The sequence below is a fragment of the Triplophysa rosa genome, linkage group LG3, assembly GCF_024868665.1.
Source record: "Triplophysa rosa linkage group LG3, Trosa_1v2, whole genome shotgun sequence".
NCBI classification, from domain to species: Eukaryota; Metazoa; Chordata; class Actinopteri; order Cypriniformes; family Nemacheilidae; genus Triplophysa; species Triplophysa rosa.
This window is the reverse complement of record NC_079892.1, coordinates 14,978,613-14,995,459: the sequence shown is the minus strand read 5'-3', so window position 1 is coordinate 14,995,459 and position 16,847 is coordinate 14,978,613. Positions and strand designations below refer to the sequence as shown.

At 38.7% G+C, this 16,847-nt stretch overlaps 1 protein-coding gene across 1 annotated transcript in view; it reads left to right on the top strand.

The window, feature by feature from the left end:
* wwox (WW domain containing oxidoreductase) overlaps window positions 1–16,847 on the top strand; it is a 229,757-nt gene that overhangs the window by 18,123 nt on the left and 194,787 nt on the right. The gene's annotated exons all lie outside the window — the stretch shown is intronic.

The following is a 16,847-nucleotide window of genomic DNA, read 5'->3' as shown; positions in this document are numbered from 1 at the left end:
ACACACACACAGAGTACCTCTGCAGCCCTACATCATCACTTGTGACCTTTACATTTCGTAAATCACGTTTTGTGTAGCTGGCATCCTGTCACAAAATTTGGTGGAGCTCATGAGCTTTCTTCCACAATCTTCCTTCATAGGCAGCTACCTTCTAAGGATGTTTCCTTATCATTATGAAATATCACAAGTGGCAAATTTCAGATCCTCTTAATGTAGTAAATCCCCTCAACTTGAGTATGTTTTTTATATATACAATGTAATGCAAAAACTGGTAAAATAGGCAAACTTCTTTTATAGTCACTTTTTTGTTTTATATCATTTACTGTCATGGTGGAGAAATGGCATAAAGCAGTGGTTATGAACAGTGGGGCCCAGCTTACTTCCAGGGGGGCTCAGAATGACTAATAATTAAAATTAGATGAAATGAGCATTGAAATACATAAAAAACTAGAAACCAATATATTTCTTATTATTTAGCCATTTTATAATGAATTCATGTTTTTCCCAGTTAATGTTAAGCTCTAAAATACTTTATTCAGCAGAAATTGTGAGTTTTGTGAGTGGGAGGGGGGCCTTTTGAATATTATTGAATACAATGGGGGGCCTCGGACTCGAAAAGGTTGAGAACCCCTGATATAAAGGTAATCTTGCGGAGCGATTTAAAGTCAATATTGTTTGCAGTTATTACTACGTCATGTCTCTATTTGTATGTTTGATGTCTTCATATATATAAAAGGGTTTTAAACCCTTAACTATTCACTAGAATGCCATATTTAGACCATAAATATAACAATGGTGACCTAATCTTCAGTAATATACAGTAGTCTTTCTACACATAAATCACAAATCTCTCTTAAAGAACCTCAGTAACCTATTAAGAAACAGCTACTTCTCTTTTAATTCCTAACGTCTCCTAGCCTAATTCTTGATTAATATTCATCTCCCCCTGAAGTTGTGCGGGAGAGAGAGATTTTGCCCATGGCTCTGAGCTCGCAGCCCGATCTCTCGGATAGTCTCTGTTATTAGCGGGAGGAGGGGGGGGAGGCGCGAGGGCGTCTGATAATTAACTTTGATTATTGCACTAATATTGTGGCGCTCTTGACACTCCCCCAGATTTATGAGTGTGAGAAAATAAACAAATGAAATGTAGGTGCTGGAGCAGAAAGAATAAGCTATTACGAGGTGCAGTAATTACAGCCATCCTGAGACTGGAAATTAGTTGATTAATTACAGGATGCCAATGGATTACAGGGGAATCTAAAGTGTTTTAAAGCAGTGGCGATATCTAATTGAACAAAGCCCCCTCTCGACGGCAGATAATTCCTCAGCCCCGACAGCTTCAAATCACGCCATGTTTTAATAAATGTAGCAACTCGGCTCCGAGGCATTTTACAAGCACGCCGCAGTCCGCTGGCGGAGAAACGCTACCGAGACATCTGCAGAATCCTTTAATAATCCGAGTTATTAAAGAACATTTAAATATTAAGGCAAATTACCTGGCAAAAAAGCCGGCCGACCTGATTAATGTTTACCGACACCTTACCGTGAGTTTTAATTTTTCATTCTCTAACTATTATTGCAAAACATTTGCACGACACTGGAATTTAATTCTCAAAATATGAGCCCTCTGGACTCTTCTGGTGAGAAATGAGGAAAGTAATAGCAGAAGAGACCTTGATCAAGTTAAGATTTTCATATTCTGATTAAAAAATATTGAATAGGATTTGACTCCTAAATCGCAGGTGCTGCCGGGTGAGTAATGGTAGGTATGATATCGGAATAAATCTCATCGACGGCAAATGCACGCTTACACCTCGGGAACGGTATTAATAGATTCGGGGAAGGACGGGACGTGGAAATGAATCGTTAAAATGATGAATGTACTCCCCGTGTCTTCCCACGCTCTTACGGGCGAGGTTATTTTGATAAAGATGTGGGTTTGGGAATCTGCGGAATGAAGGGTCATCAGATCTGCTTCCCAGGTCACTTGGAGAAAGTGCAGGGGAAGTGTTAGCGTAAGTGATGAACATTAGTGTTGAAAGTCCTAAATCCAGAGGCAAACCGCGCAGTATCGCGTGCCTTATCAAATTGTAATATTTTAAAAAGAGATAAAGCAGGAATGGGTTGTCGGCTTCATCTATTGAATTAGACAGAAAGTTAAGGAGCTGGTGCTTTAAGAGAAATGTTTTGAAGAGAAAACATAAAAAATAGCATGTCAACATTGTTATAGTAGTATATTTTTATTTAGTATCAAACAACAAAATTCATATATCGTCCTCGCGTGATCGTACTCTGTGCGCTGATGTCATTTCCTGTGCTAAGACGTTGCTGATTGTCCTGAGAGAAACAATGGTTTATTAATAGTGGGAGGTCAGGCCGCTCTGCACATTCTCTGTTCATGCGAACAATCTTACTAATCGCACTGAAAACACCTCCATCTTTTCCTTTTCACCAGCGACGGTGAGCAAAAGCAGCAGCAGTATCTGTGAAAGCGCAGAGTCACGCTGAATCAGCTCGTTCTGCCCCACGCACACACTTCTCATTTGCTTTAACCCCTCGGCAGGGAACTCATCCATCTCCGCTTTCCCCGTCCTCTGGGGTTATCTGTGGACGGAGAGGCTGAGGGTCATCCAGGGGTTATTTCAAGGTCACAGCACAGGGCGCCGGTGGTTTAGAGGTCAGGAGGATGTGCAGGTGTGCTGTTTTCTGGGTCATGTGCTTGGCTTCTTCACCTCCCACTGTGTACGGCTGCGGAGAGATGTCACAATATTTGTTATATTTTATATACATGTCATATGGTGTGTATTTTACACCGTATATTTTATGTTTTATTTAAAGGGACACTTCACCCAAAAATGAAAATTCTGTCATCATTTACTCACCTTCGAATTCCAAATCTGTATACATTTCTTTGTTCTGATGAACACAGAGAAAGATAATTGGAAGAATGCTTATAATTTTGCCCCCATTGACTCCCGTAGTAGGAAAAATTAATTTTTTTTTGTTCCGTTGAACACAACAGAAGACATTTTGAAGAATACAAACAGTTCTGGGGCACTTTTGACTACCGTTGTATTTTTTTCCTGCATGGGAGTCAATGGGAGGCAAAATCTGTCTGGTTATAAGCATTCTTCCAAATTTCTTTCTCTGTGTTCATCAGAACAAAGACATTTATACAGATTTGGAACAACTCGAACAGGAGTAAATGATGACAGAATTTTTTTTTTTAGGGGAAGTATCCCTTTAATTTATTATTCCCATTTATTGAATTATTGAATTCAAATTATTTAATAGTATTTATTTCCAATTTTTATGAAATATGATATAATAAACCCTTCAACAGATCCCCAACACTGTAGAAAGTAATAGAGGATACTGAATATGATTCTGTAAAAGATACTAGTCAGAATGATTCCAAATGAAGAGTTTATTTGTATTAACAATTAAAAAAGAAGTTTTTAGTATGCTATCATGTTTTTATTGTGTTAGTTAGCGGTATTTTTTCGAGTTGTTGTTATTATTATACTTAAAACAACCCAATTGCAGTTTGATTTACTTGATTTACTCTGAATGCCCAATCAAACAACATGATTTAAAAAGTGTTAAAAACAGATCTGTTTTTGCAAATTAACTCTTCATATCAAAGCTGTCCTTCTGATATGTGTCCAAAATATGTCCATATTTTGTGTCACAAATCATTATTTTTAATCACCCTTTATGTTTGTCACTGGGTTTTGCAAATTTCCATCCATTACTATGTATTGGAAAGTGCTTGTCAACTTTGAAATCACGGTATTTACAGTGTTTTTCCCATTTCCTGAAAAACAGCAAATTTGGACATTCAGGGTTCTGGAAGGACATTGACGATATGTAGTTTAAAAACTTTCTTTTTCATTTTATAAATTGTCATTTCTTTTTATTTATTGCTCAGGTACTGTTGAGTTGAGCAGGAGGAGAAATTGTTGCTTGGCTTGACTCAACTCACATATTCATATACATGTGACATGTAAAACTTCATTCTACATTCTTGCAGTCATGCACTTGTATGAATATCATCATTACCTCCGGCCTCTTGCGTGCAGCCAAATCATAAATGTGATGTCATTCAGCACAACAGCACTTTGAACCGCACTTCAACAGAGTCAAAAGGAAACTAAACATTTGGATCATTACATTCAGATTGTTGAAGCTCAACACAAGTTTATCAGTCTCCAGAAATTTTTCTCCAAGTTTAACTCAGTCTTTCAAAATGGGGAATATTAGTAAAGGGTGAATATTTATATTACAACTATGTTTAAGAAGCACATTGGTGGTGTTTATGGGTTTGAGCGGGTGGAGTTTTTATTGTCTGCAATGGGGCCACAGTAAAGGCTGACAGGAATTATACAGCAGATGTGCACTGGAGCAAATAAAAACAGCCCTGCTGGGTTGGGTAAAGACCTACACGTCTGTTGACTTGTTTTGTGGTTTTCATTAATTGATCAGCCAGCTTGTAAAAAAATTTGCTCAAATTGCTCATAAGCAATACTGATAGACTTGTGATATTTATGGTTAGACTGATGCCTCAAATCATGGGACTTGTTGGTTGCTTAAATATCGGGTAACACGCAGTTTCTGCCAATCTCATATTAATCTTCAGTGCCTATACATTAGAATTGCATATGTCGTATCTTCGAAGAGTATTTAGTTTGATCAAATTTATAAAAGACATATACAGCTGTGCGATTATTTCCGGAAAAACACGAGCTGCTGGAGGCAGACAGTGGGACAGAACTACAGCAACAAAACACAGATATATGACTTAGTTTGACTTACCGCGTGCAGTTCATGTCCGGCATCTTTTAGCACTGGGACGGTGCCATCTATCAGTTTCAAACCATCTCCAAATCCAGCGTTATAGCCACCATTTATATAACATCCATCACTGAAATGGCGTGAACAAACAAACAAACACACCTCAGCTTCTCTCACGATCTCAAGAGTAACGAGCTGCAGCCAATCTTGATAAGCGGGGCTTCCTATCGCTCGTCAGTTGGCGCGTGGGCGGGCTCTTTCTTTTACCTTGCCGTGGGAGTGCTTTTCTGGAAGAATTGCCCAATAGAAGGAATAGGATTTCGTAACAGGGATCGAGTTTTATAAAAAACTTTCCGAAACAAGTTGGAGTGCTGGGGAAGTGTATCGAGCACAGAAATACTACGTCATACATCCAACTGTTTTTTTAACAAGTTGACCATGTTAAGCATGAGAAGCCAGCACGTTTAACATTGTAAAGAAGCCAGAATGCATGAAATAGCATCTTACCCTATCTTTAGATTTTGTCAAAATGTCTTTAGATAGTTGGTAATAATAATAATTATAGACCGTTTCATCAGACGCGCTCACCTGGACTGCAGTAAACTTCCGGTCTGTGTTTGTTTACCGGTCTGTCTAGTGTCTAATAATCCAACTATTTATATTTTATTTAATTCTAATTTATATTATAATTTTATTGTATAATAACTGTATTAAATAGATGATTTGTTGAATTTTGTTGTACTTTATTTTATTAAACTGTATGGTACATTTACATCTAGCGATTGACCTTGGTATCACAGTCTAAATTCAAAATATGGGAGTTTAGGCAAATAACGGTTCTTCTCGGTTTCTTTTGCTTGTTATCAGAAATAATTTATCATTTGCGAATGTCTACCGGAAGTTAAGGGCAGTCCACGAATGCGTGCATGCGCAGTAACGTTTGTTAATGTTGTTGCTTGAAACCGTCTATAGCAAAAATAACATGATTATTATTTATAATCATAATAACGCTAATTATGAGAGTAATAACAATAATAACAACAGCAGCAACAACAATAACAGTCAAAATATAATAATACATTTGACGTTATTAAGAAGTTATTATTATCATCAGTCTATATCCAGTTTGTGCGTCTTTTTTTAAAGATAACTTAAGAATGTTGTGTTAACGGGTTAAGTCAATGAGTGTGCGTGTTTAATTTTCCTGATTGTCTATAAAATTCTGCTGATGTTTGATTCATGATCCCATGAGATATGTTTAATAGAGTCCCACGAGGGATTGTTTTCAGATCAAGGCCCGTCTAATGTCCAGCAGAATAACTTAGCCACTTTTTTCCCATTTAAGAGCATTAGCCACATTTTTTTCTCCTCGTGTCAAAATGGTAATGAGGTACTTTGTAATCATGCTAATTGCCGACCTAGCTTCGTGTTAGCATGTGTTTCCTGAAACACTATTTACAATCAAGATGAAAATTAACACGCTACGTGTGGGCTGAAGATGCATTGTGTTGTTAGGGTGAGCTCTGGAACCAATTAGGGTGAGCCCTCGTTTCCACTGAGGGTTGATGGGAGCAAAACTCAACCTTGTAATGTGTAAAAAACATATTAACATTGTGGCGGATAGACAGGTCTTTGTAATTGGATAACTGATCGTGTTTAGACTTCACGGTCATCGGTCGATGTTTCGTTAAATGCGAGCGCCTGTCATGTCGTGTTCTTTATGTAGCACTAGTGAACGGAAAGTGCTAGTCTTGTTTTGAATATTTGAGAGAATATCTCAAATTAGTGGAGTTACTAAATGTGCAATCACTAGCATGATACGAGCTATCAGAATAGTCGTTTTTCAACTAACACACTTTTTTCTGTTATTGTTATTTATATTTTTGCCAGCCAAGATTTCCAGGAAACGCATACTAATAAAATATAAAGCCTAAATGCACTGTAATTTGCTTTGGATTTCTGATAGCACACAAACATCTGAGAGACGTCTTTTTGATGTCTGCATTACATCTGGAAGACGATTTTTTTGAGTGTTTGCCCATCTGCATTACGTCTCTGAGACGTTTCCTGGCAAATATCTTCAAATAGTATGCCTTTTCTAAGACGTTTATCAGATGTTTTTACACAGCAGATGTTTCCAGATCTTCAGATCTTTAGCAGACATCTTATGGCTGGAATACACTACAAGATTTTTAAAATCTGAACAGATTTTTAAAAAACTAGACATCATACACTTGCAGACTTTTTGAAAGTTTCAGATAGAAACACACTAACTGATGAAATCTGCAGACTGGCACAGACTTTCTGCAACAAGTCCAGATTGAAAATCTGTGAAAAATCTGAGCAAAAGTCTTGTAATGTATTTTAGTCTTTAGAGGTACCTGTGATCAGGGATAAAATCCTCTGCCAGATGCATCATTTATAATCAACTAGTCCAAAGTCTCTTTATACAGCTCCAATGTTGTTACTGTAGCTATTTAAGTTAGTGGTTGTGACGTATTAAACTCCTTTTTCACACAGAGTTGCTTGACTAGTTAAACTATGAGTAGCATGTTACACGGGAAGCTACATCAGAATAGCGGTTTATAGACTGTTGTTGTGTATAATTGCTTTGGAGAGTTTCGTTGATGCATGAGAGAATGGAAAATGTTTGGAAAAGAAATCAGTGTTTAGTCTTGCTTTTTGGGCGAATAGACGGGGAAAGTAAATATTAGGGCTTTGAAGTGTTTTCAAATAGAAAACAACACAGGGTAAACAGATGAACAACAAACTGCATTTGTTTTTAACAGAATTGCCCTGAGAAAGTCTGGGGCTAATTATGTTTGCTTTGACACTGCTGTGTGTAGTTACTTTGCAGGATCTTGTAGTTTAGTCTTTTAGTGTGTTGGTTAACCTTTGATGAGGTAACAGGAGACCCCCAGTATCAACTGCCTAACTCAGATGTTAAGGTCAAATTCATGCAGTTTCAGTTTTCAATGGGTAATCTGTGGCAAGAAGAGAATAAGCCAACCTAACGCTGGATCAGATGTTTATCTAAGCAACCTGCTCAAGACTGTGATTCAGAGCATGTTAGAAGTTCAGCTGGATTTGTTTGGAGGAAGAGCATGGGAGCATGTGTACATTAACGTCCTGTGTCATGTTGACGTCCAGGGACTGGGACGGTGGCCTTGATCATAGGTGAAGGCTGGTGGATTCGGATCGGAAGTGACACATCTAGAATGCTGAACAAGTGTATTGCTGGGCACCCTGGGGCCATGAGGCGCTCTGGTCTTTTTCAGAAGGACTCTCAGGAGCCTTTATGTGTGAACGAGTGCTTGTGTTTTAGGAACAGGCAGATGGTTTTGGGTATCCTAAAGTCATCCTAGAACCTTAGAACAAATACAAATGAAATTTGTCACACCTATACATGCGATAAAAGTCGAGACTAGTCAAAAAGAGATTTCTGCAAGAAAACATTCTTCCAAGGATACTTTATGCCTTATTTAGCGATACGTATAGTCAGTTGTCCTCTGGTATTGACTGGGAACGGTTGAAGGTTCAGTGCTTTTCACCTTGCTTTATTAACTTTCTGCTCAATGCTTCGTCTGTTAGGTGCCAATGAGACTAATTAAGATAGTTAGGCAAATAATGACAATGAAAGTTCATATTAGTCAATTAAATGATGTGTCCTCTGTCTTTAATTAGAAATAAAACCTAGTGTTGGTCTACAGCACTGAATTATGATTGACAACAAACAGACTCTCAAGTAAATGAATATTTCCCTGCATCTTTGTTTTTCCTTCTCTCTGCCGTTTCCAGTCACCTGTTCTGTCATTAAATTAAAAAGCAACCATCGCAAAAGTGTTTTGTTAATTTACACCGGCATATCTATTATCACTGAGTGAATTGGAAAGCATCCGACATATGACAGAGATATATTGATAAAGTAAGACCCAGGCAAAGCAATCATCCGCCAGCATAAACACTTGTGTTTGTAAAATACTCTGAGCTTTACAACCTCATTTACTCGAGCAACTAACGTACATATTTAGCAGACTGTAAACATAGGGCCAAAGAATGCGTAAAAACGCAATATATCATCAAGCCTACAAGATAATCCAGTGAGCGTTACAATGGCACGCAGCAGTGGGAGAACTAGATTAAAAGCAATTTGTATTTTCACAGACCCATGAATCAGTCAGATTAGGAACGGGATTAATTTACGAAGTGTCAGGAAGTGTTGGATAGTGTTATGAGAGAAATGGCTTCAGGGCTTCTCTCGAAAATAAGCACAACTTTATGTTTGTGTTTGTTATTAAATGCGTTCTCATTTGAAAGGGTAATTATTTTTCCGTTCTTGATAAGATCGGTGAGAAATCATCTATGCCGAGTATATTATTTACGGGATAAAATAAGATGCTACCTGCTGAACTTGAATGCATTCATGTTATTCTGTTTTTGAATAGTATGCAAGGAACTATTAAATATTTTTTTTTGTACTTGGTCTGTTAGAAATAAGATATCTTATAAACTAGTTCGTAGGTACTGAACACATGGTGAAATACCATTGTCCATAAAAACGGTAGTACCGTTTTGTTACTTTTGTGACTATTAGATTTTCCTCTAACAGCTGCAAACAGCCGCAGAATCTTTTCTTCCTACAGTTCAAGTCTAGGGCCTGAAGTACTAGCGTTGGCTTCTGTCATAATCTGGCTTTCTCTTTCCACTCACTCTCACATAAAACAATATTAGCCTTGCATCCCCTGCAGACCTCGGACACAATAACCACTTTCGTTTGGAGGAAAACACACCCAAACACTCTTGACACCTCTGGGCCATCCAGCACACCATGGGTATATGACCGGCTACAGGTCAGGGCAGTAAGAAAGTTTGTTTCTTTTCTTCCTCCCTTGAATCCCTTTTTTTCCTTCTGCAACCTGGAGACAAAATGAGGGCTTAACCTGTAATGTTTTGTACAGGTCCCCTGGTGGCAGTTGAGCTTTTAGTGGGGGGAAATTACAGCGCTGCCAGGCTCTGCTGCGCTCTGTGGACTGAGACCAAGTCTACTGCGGTTCATCTGTATTACATGGCCATACACGGAGCCGTGAGACGGGATGCTATAAAAACCTACCGGTCCAGCCAATTTGACAAAAAATAGATTCCATTTTCTGTCAGATTTGTGTTTGAACGATCGTTTTTCTTTCACACGTGAATGAGATCGTCTGGTCGTGTGTATAAAATAGTGAAATCGTTCCGTGTCAAAGCGTTTGTCTGCTAAATGCAAGGGAGACGCTGACATCGTTTTTTAGCACACGTTTGAAGTCCTGACACCGGTAAATGGATGCGCCTCTACTCTACAAAGACGTATACCTGGTGGGAAACCTTGCCTCTAACCAGCTCAACCACGCGCCTTGCCCCTGATATAAAGCAGGCTAATTTGTCCTCACCCCTTGGCTCTCGCTCTGAAGAACTACCCAGCCCGTGGATGCCCGTTCGCTTGGCTCTCATTAATTTTTTTACCGCTCTGTGATGGATAGTTTGTGTTTATTCACTGCTGGAGTCCTGCACGATGAAAAGGAATCATTTTCAAGTATTACATATTCATACACTGGGCTAGGCTAGTGCAGTGAAGACTATTAATTGTTCACAGAATGGTGGTTGTGTTTAACACAAAACTCTTTGGAGGTGAATGTCTTGGTTGCTGAGTCTTGAACGTTTGTTTCTGAACCTCAGTGTTAAAGTCAGGATTAATGCATAGCGCCACCGTACAGTGTTGTTTTGTTGCGGAATGCAGTATGTACTTGTAGTATGTTTCTGACTGTTTGAAGTACTGAAGAAGACATGAAAACATTTCTGGGAAAATCGTGAGCTCCCAGTACTCACAATTGTTGTCATGTCTTCTTCAGTACTTCAGATAGTCAGAAACGGACTACAAGTACATGCCTACTGTGTTTCTCAATACTTACTTTTTACGGTGCATTCTGGGGATTTCTAGTCTAAACTTTAAATGCATCGACACATTGACATTCCCTTGAGTATTTATGACTAAAACAAGGGGGGATTGAGACGCACCAATTGAAAATGACAATTTGAAAAAGAAAATACTGATAACATTTTACAACAAGGTTGTATTAGCCTAAATGAAAAATAGAACTAACAAGTCATGAACAATATTTTACGGTAACGTCGTTACTGTTAACATTAGTTAATGTATCGACTAACATTAACAAAGAATAATAAATGCTGAAAAACTACGTTGCTAATTGTTAGTTTATGTTAGTCAACCTTACTGTTGGGTGTTACCAAATCTTTATAAAGCAACCACAAACAAGTAACCTGTTTCGAGAAAGAAAAGCCACCATTGGCATACCTTGTGAACATATTTAAATTGGCATAAGTTATAATAGCATGACACGGGCATGCCACGAGGGCACAGGGGCTTGCCGAAATAGGCTGGGAAACAGCGTTTTAAATCATTAAGTTGTCTTTAAGTAGCTGCCACATTCAAGGTCCTGTCCAGATGCTGTTTTAAGACGGCCCACTCTCAGTGTAGACAGACCTTTAAGAGGCTGAGGAGAAGCCGTAAAGTGGATAGATTGCCCTCGCAGCCTCTGTCTCTCTTTATTGGCTGCGGTAATTGACATATCCTTGTCATTTAGAATCATCCGCGCGTCGCTCGAAAGTTAATTGCTTCCCCCTCCGCATTTGCATGAGGCTCACCTCTGAAGGGCATAGCTGCCCATTAATATTGTGTCATGATGAATTATCACAAATAAAGCCCAACATATTGATTAATGATGGCTGCCGGCCGCTCCCTCTCCTCCTCTGTCTGAGAGGGAAAAGAAACACTGAGGAAAGATTGGGGGCCAACTCTTCAGAAGAAGATGAGGTTTGATTGATAGAGGAGGATATTTGGGTTTAGATACTGGGATAGGATGGATACCAACGTTAAATACATCATGCGTTCAATCGTACATTCATTCACCGTGTATGCTACGCAATCTATACTTTTCTCCTAGGATTGTTTTGTGGAGAAGTGGGAATGGAAGCCCTCAAACCTATGACTTTGTTCCTGAATTTATAGGTAAAGTGACATTTAGGACCTAGTGATAGGACAGGTCTTGGAAAGTTTTTAGTGATATTCTGGTAACCACCTGAAGTCCATATGCACTTCTATGGATCACAAAGCATGTCTTTCTTCTGGAGACCTGATTCGTTCCTGTGACCTCACGTGACTTTTACATGTAGCATTTTTATGCCCTTTCTCATGACTATCCAAATGTTTTAGTTCGTTCTGAAGTGAGGTGCCCTCACTTCTTACGTTTTTTACAAACACGTTTAGTTTAGTCCCACTTTGGTGCACTCAAAACAGTAACTCCTTTAGCAGGTCCAGCAATGTTGTTGTGCTACAAAGCCCATGCTTAGTTGCTTGCTCTTTTGCTAGTCAATCCATGAAGGCAGGAGAAGCCACAAAATATTTTTATGCCAAGAAATAGTCTATGCTTTGAAGTCAATAAGAATCATTTGTGACCCTACCTGAGGAGAGAAGCATAACATGATTTCTATCAATTTAATTAAGCATGATCTTATAAAAAATATCAAGGTTACATTTTCAGTCAAAGCTTACAATATAAATTCTGAGAGAATGTATTTATTACCAATATATTGAATAATCTGTTTTTAATTTACTAGACTGAAAAATATCAGTCTATGCACAAGTTTTAAACTAGTTCAAAATTCAATTCAAATTCAAAAGCAGTGTTGGGTGTAACTAGTTACCAAGTAATTAGTTACTGTAATTTAATAAATTTTCCCTTGAAAAAGTAAAGTTAAGGATTACTCTTGTTTTTTTCTGTAATTTAATTACACTATTGAATATGTAATTAGTAACTAGTAATCTGTTACTTTTTCAGAGTAACTTACCCAACACTGTTCAAAAGCAGTCCCAACAAAATTCGACACAAACGGCTTCAACAAATGAAATTGAATACTTATAAGCTCTCCTTACTAACAAAAAACATTTACTCAAAGTTACTGAGTGCAGCTGTAACACGTCAGAGGAGACCTGGCCCTCCCACCTGAGCCTGGTTTCTCCTAAGTTTATTTATTTTTGCTATTTATTCATCATTGGAGTTTGGGTTCCTCGCCACTGGGCCGTGTTGGCTTGCTCACCGGGAGACTGGTGATATTAGATTAGAATAAGATTCTGTAAATTCCATTAACATCGCTTACTAGAATGGTCTTACTCTTTCTATAACGTGCTGTATTGTATTTGTCCTTTCTCTGAGTTTTTCTTTTTGTTTTGTTTTTCTTCCTGTAAAGCTGCTTTAAAACAATACAACGTTGTGAAAAGCGCTATATAAATCAAATTGAAAAAAATAATGTGTCGTGGATGTGACATAAAAGGACACACATTCATGTGCCCATTTATGAGGAATAAACGATACAAAAAGTGCTTTAAAAACTTCACGTGTATTTAAACCAGGACATCTGACCTATCAGTATGGCGTAAATCTTGGGCAAAATGATATTTTATTTTCATCCTAAGGTTAAAATTTGCATGGAATTGCCAATTCCTTATTCCAAATCTTTGACTAGGATGCTTTACTTCTGATAAATCAGGAGACCTACTCTGAATTTGGACTGTTCTTGCAGTAGGAGCTTAAAACACATTTTGCACAGTAATATAAAGATTGCTGCCATTGTTATGGTTTGTTTGTGTCACTTTGCGACTTTGACAGTGTTTCTCTTTTCTAAGAGGCAGCATTACTTGTTTCAAGTGCGAGAACAAGGGGTTGTATATCTTTGTTTTGTGTGTGTGTGGACGGCACGGCCATGATGAATGCAGCTCATTATTCCGTTATAGCCTGCCGGACTTAAACAAGTGGAGAAATGCAGACCTGTCCTCATAGTAAGTTGAGAGACATGGACTTTCTCTCATTAACGGCGTCCCACAAGGATCATAAAGCAACAGCTCAAAATGCACAAGGAGTCTTGGGAGGAGGAGTATATTCTAATGAAGGAAACATCTCCAAAGTCGTTTCAGATATTGGTATGGGCCAGGCAGAGGAGAGGGCCGGGGGAATAGGCAACTCCCTCTCATTTACGAAACGAAAATATTCCAGGTTATGAGCGTAGGCCTCTCAAGTTCATTAGGCATGTAAAAGAGTCTCTAATTTTGCAGGAAAACACAAGCAGCAGTTTTGGGAGGAATTTGTAAGTCATGATTATAAAGGCTGACCCCGTGACGGAAGCGGATAGACCCCAGCTACTCGACCTGATTACACCACGAGGGAAGTAAAGGTCCTATCCCAGACGGGGCACTTGATGTGGACACAATTGTAGGGTGTACCAATTTGTCATTTTATGGTTCAAAAGGGTTTTTACAAGATCCCTTAATGTGCCCTTTTGCAAAGCTTGCACTTGCATGAACTAGTGGACCACTGGTGGAAATACCCAGCAGATCATATTGATCTATAGTGAGCGAAATGAAATTTTCTGGTGGAGAATGTAGGATTAACATGCATTGTCTAACTATGTCATTGACTCTTGACCTACAGAGAAAACTGAGAAAATAACCCATGCTGAGAACAACACCTCATTTGTTGATGCAAGGGGGCAATTCCAGTGTTATGGATGTGACATTTTCAGTCAAAACTTGAAATATAAATTCTCATAGAATGCTTTTATTACCAATATACTGAATCACCTGTTTGTATTTTACTCAACCCCTGATAATACTGTAGAGTCCAGATATCAGAAAATATCATTCTATAAATGAGTTTTATATTTTAAAAAGAGGGAAAAATTAATGCGTTATGGATGTGACAAAAAAGAACACGTTTTGGAAAGACAACATACATTGTAGGATTTCTGCAATTTAAAATGCAGAAACCAGAAGCAAAAACACCCAACAAATTGAGAAGGGACGGATCTTTATAGAACATAGTTATTTTATTTTAATTTCCATGTGCCCATTTAGGATGAATATGTACTCTTACGGATGTGAAAGTTCTCTTATGGATGTGACAATTTAATTACGTGATTATGGAAAACTGTGCTTTTAAAGTTTTAAAGCATTTTTTTGGTGTGTTTTTAGAGACTTAAGCGCGATTTTTACTTCTGCGTAGGACCTACGCTGTAACCTACGGCGTAGCCTATGTACGTAGACGACGCCATCGTGAACATTTATGGTTCTGCCTTGAGAGTATGCGTCGTACTGCAATTACACTGCCGAAACGCTAGTTGGCTCTTTGTGTTTTCACGGGTTTGCTCTTCTTCGCCGATGTTTTGTGTGTATGCTAGTGTTTGCAAACGACAATGTAAGCTGATCGCATCTTAATGGAGTTGGAGCTGATCGAAACAGAAAAATGTGTAATCCGTTATATTATTAACCTTACTTTCATGTTAGAAGTTAAACAGATGTTATATTAAACTTAGTCTTGTCCACATTTTGGATTTTTATGTGTGTTCATTTAGATACTGTTGAAAAAAAGTATACTTTTCAAAGAGGTGTACTCATTTACGCAGAGCACTGTATATACATAGATGTCAAAACTGTGTATTGAAATGATACCCTGATAGAATATCATATTTTGTCATGGACAACTCACCCTATTAATTGTTTAGTTAAAAATGAAACGAAATGCAACCAAGATCTGGAAGTGTCACAATTTTGTTATTTATTTGCAAAAGAGTCAAAGAACAGAATATGTAAAAGTGCAAACTATGTATAGATGAGTATACAATGCAATATTAACACAAATATAAAACTTTCAAAAAACTAGTAACAATAAAAGGTAAAACAAAAAATAAAACTATAAAGCCAATAAAGTGCAAAAGATCGTGCACAGTGTTTATAAAGTGCGAAGTTCTTCATGTCTTTTGCTGACACTCTTCCAAACCGACGTTAGAGGAAATCTCTCTCCAAGAATTCGCCGCCATCTGACAGTCTTTATAGTCCGCCGAAGAGGAGTCATACAGATGCGTGTATTTCCGAACCTCTTCAATCAGACGCTCAGTACTTGGTCGATGTCGATGCTCACCATGTTGTTCTTTTGTGGACTCTGAACTTGCCGGAAGAAGACGCCAGAAATGCGTAGAAGGAAGTACGATGCTGCCAAACCGACCAATCACAGCGCTTGCGGTCCGCGTAGGGTCCGAGTTGAGTTGACACGTTGTTACATTTTTGGAGAGGTGCGCGTCAGGCTACGGCGTAGGGTACGCACAGGGTACGCGGCTCTGCGTAGGCTAGGTCCTATGCAGAACCATAAATTGGCCTTTAGGGCGTTTTCACACATAAGGGCTTGTTTCGGAACCTGGTGCGTTTTCGCTCTTGGTTCGATTCGTTTAGTCATATATGAACACGGCAATCGCGCTAGGATCCGCCCCAAAACAATCGCTCCGAGACCGCCTGAACAAGGTGGTCTCGACCCGATTGCAAACAAACTCTGGAGCGGTTCGGTAGACATGTGAAAGCCATCCGACCCAATGGACCAACGAACCAGGAAGGCCTCGCCCCTTTTTTGACGTATTCCTTTGGGCTCCTTGGGCTTACCCCTCCCTATCGAAGCACTACGGTGGCTGACACAGAACAAAGATGTGGTCACGTTTTTGCTTCTTTGCTGAAGGAGATAATGTATTTCTAAAACACGCTATGTAGAGCAGTTTGTCCGTTTAGGCCTACTGTAGCAACAACATGGTGAATTCCATGCAAGGGGACCTGCAGTGTATGTAGATGGAAAAAGCTCATTCTAAGATAATAAAAACTAGGGATGTCCGATCACATTTTTTGTGCCGCCGATCCGAGTCAGGAAATTTTGAGTATCTGCCCATCCGAGTCCCGATCCAATACTTGTATTTTCCTAGTGCTAGGTGCACACTTCAGGTATATTAAATATTACTATTTAACAGTTCAGCTTAATCATGCATTATTCTAAGAATTAGAACAGAATTAGTCTTTTCAATTTACTCAAATAGCAGGATTAGATAAACATTAAAAGGGCACTCTTAATCAAGGAACTATAGTTCAAATGCTTTTATTTCAGCTGGACAGGAGTGTGTCCTCGCGAGGA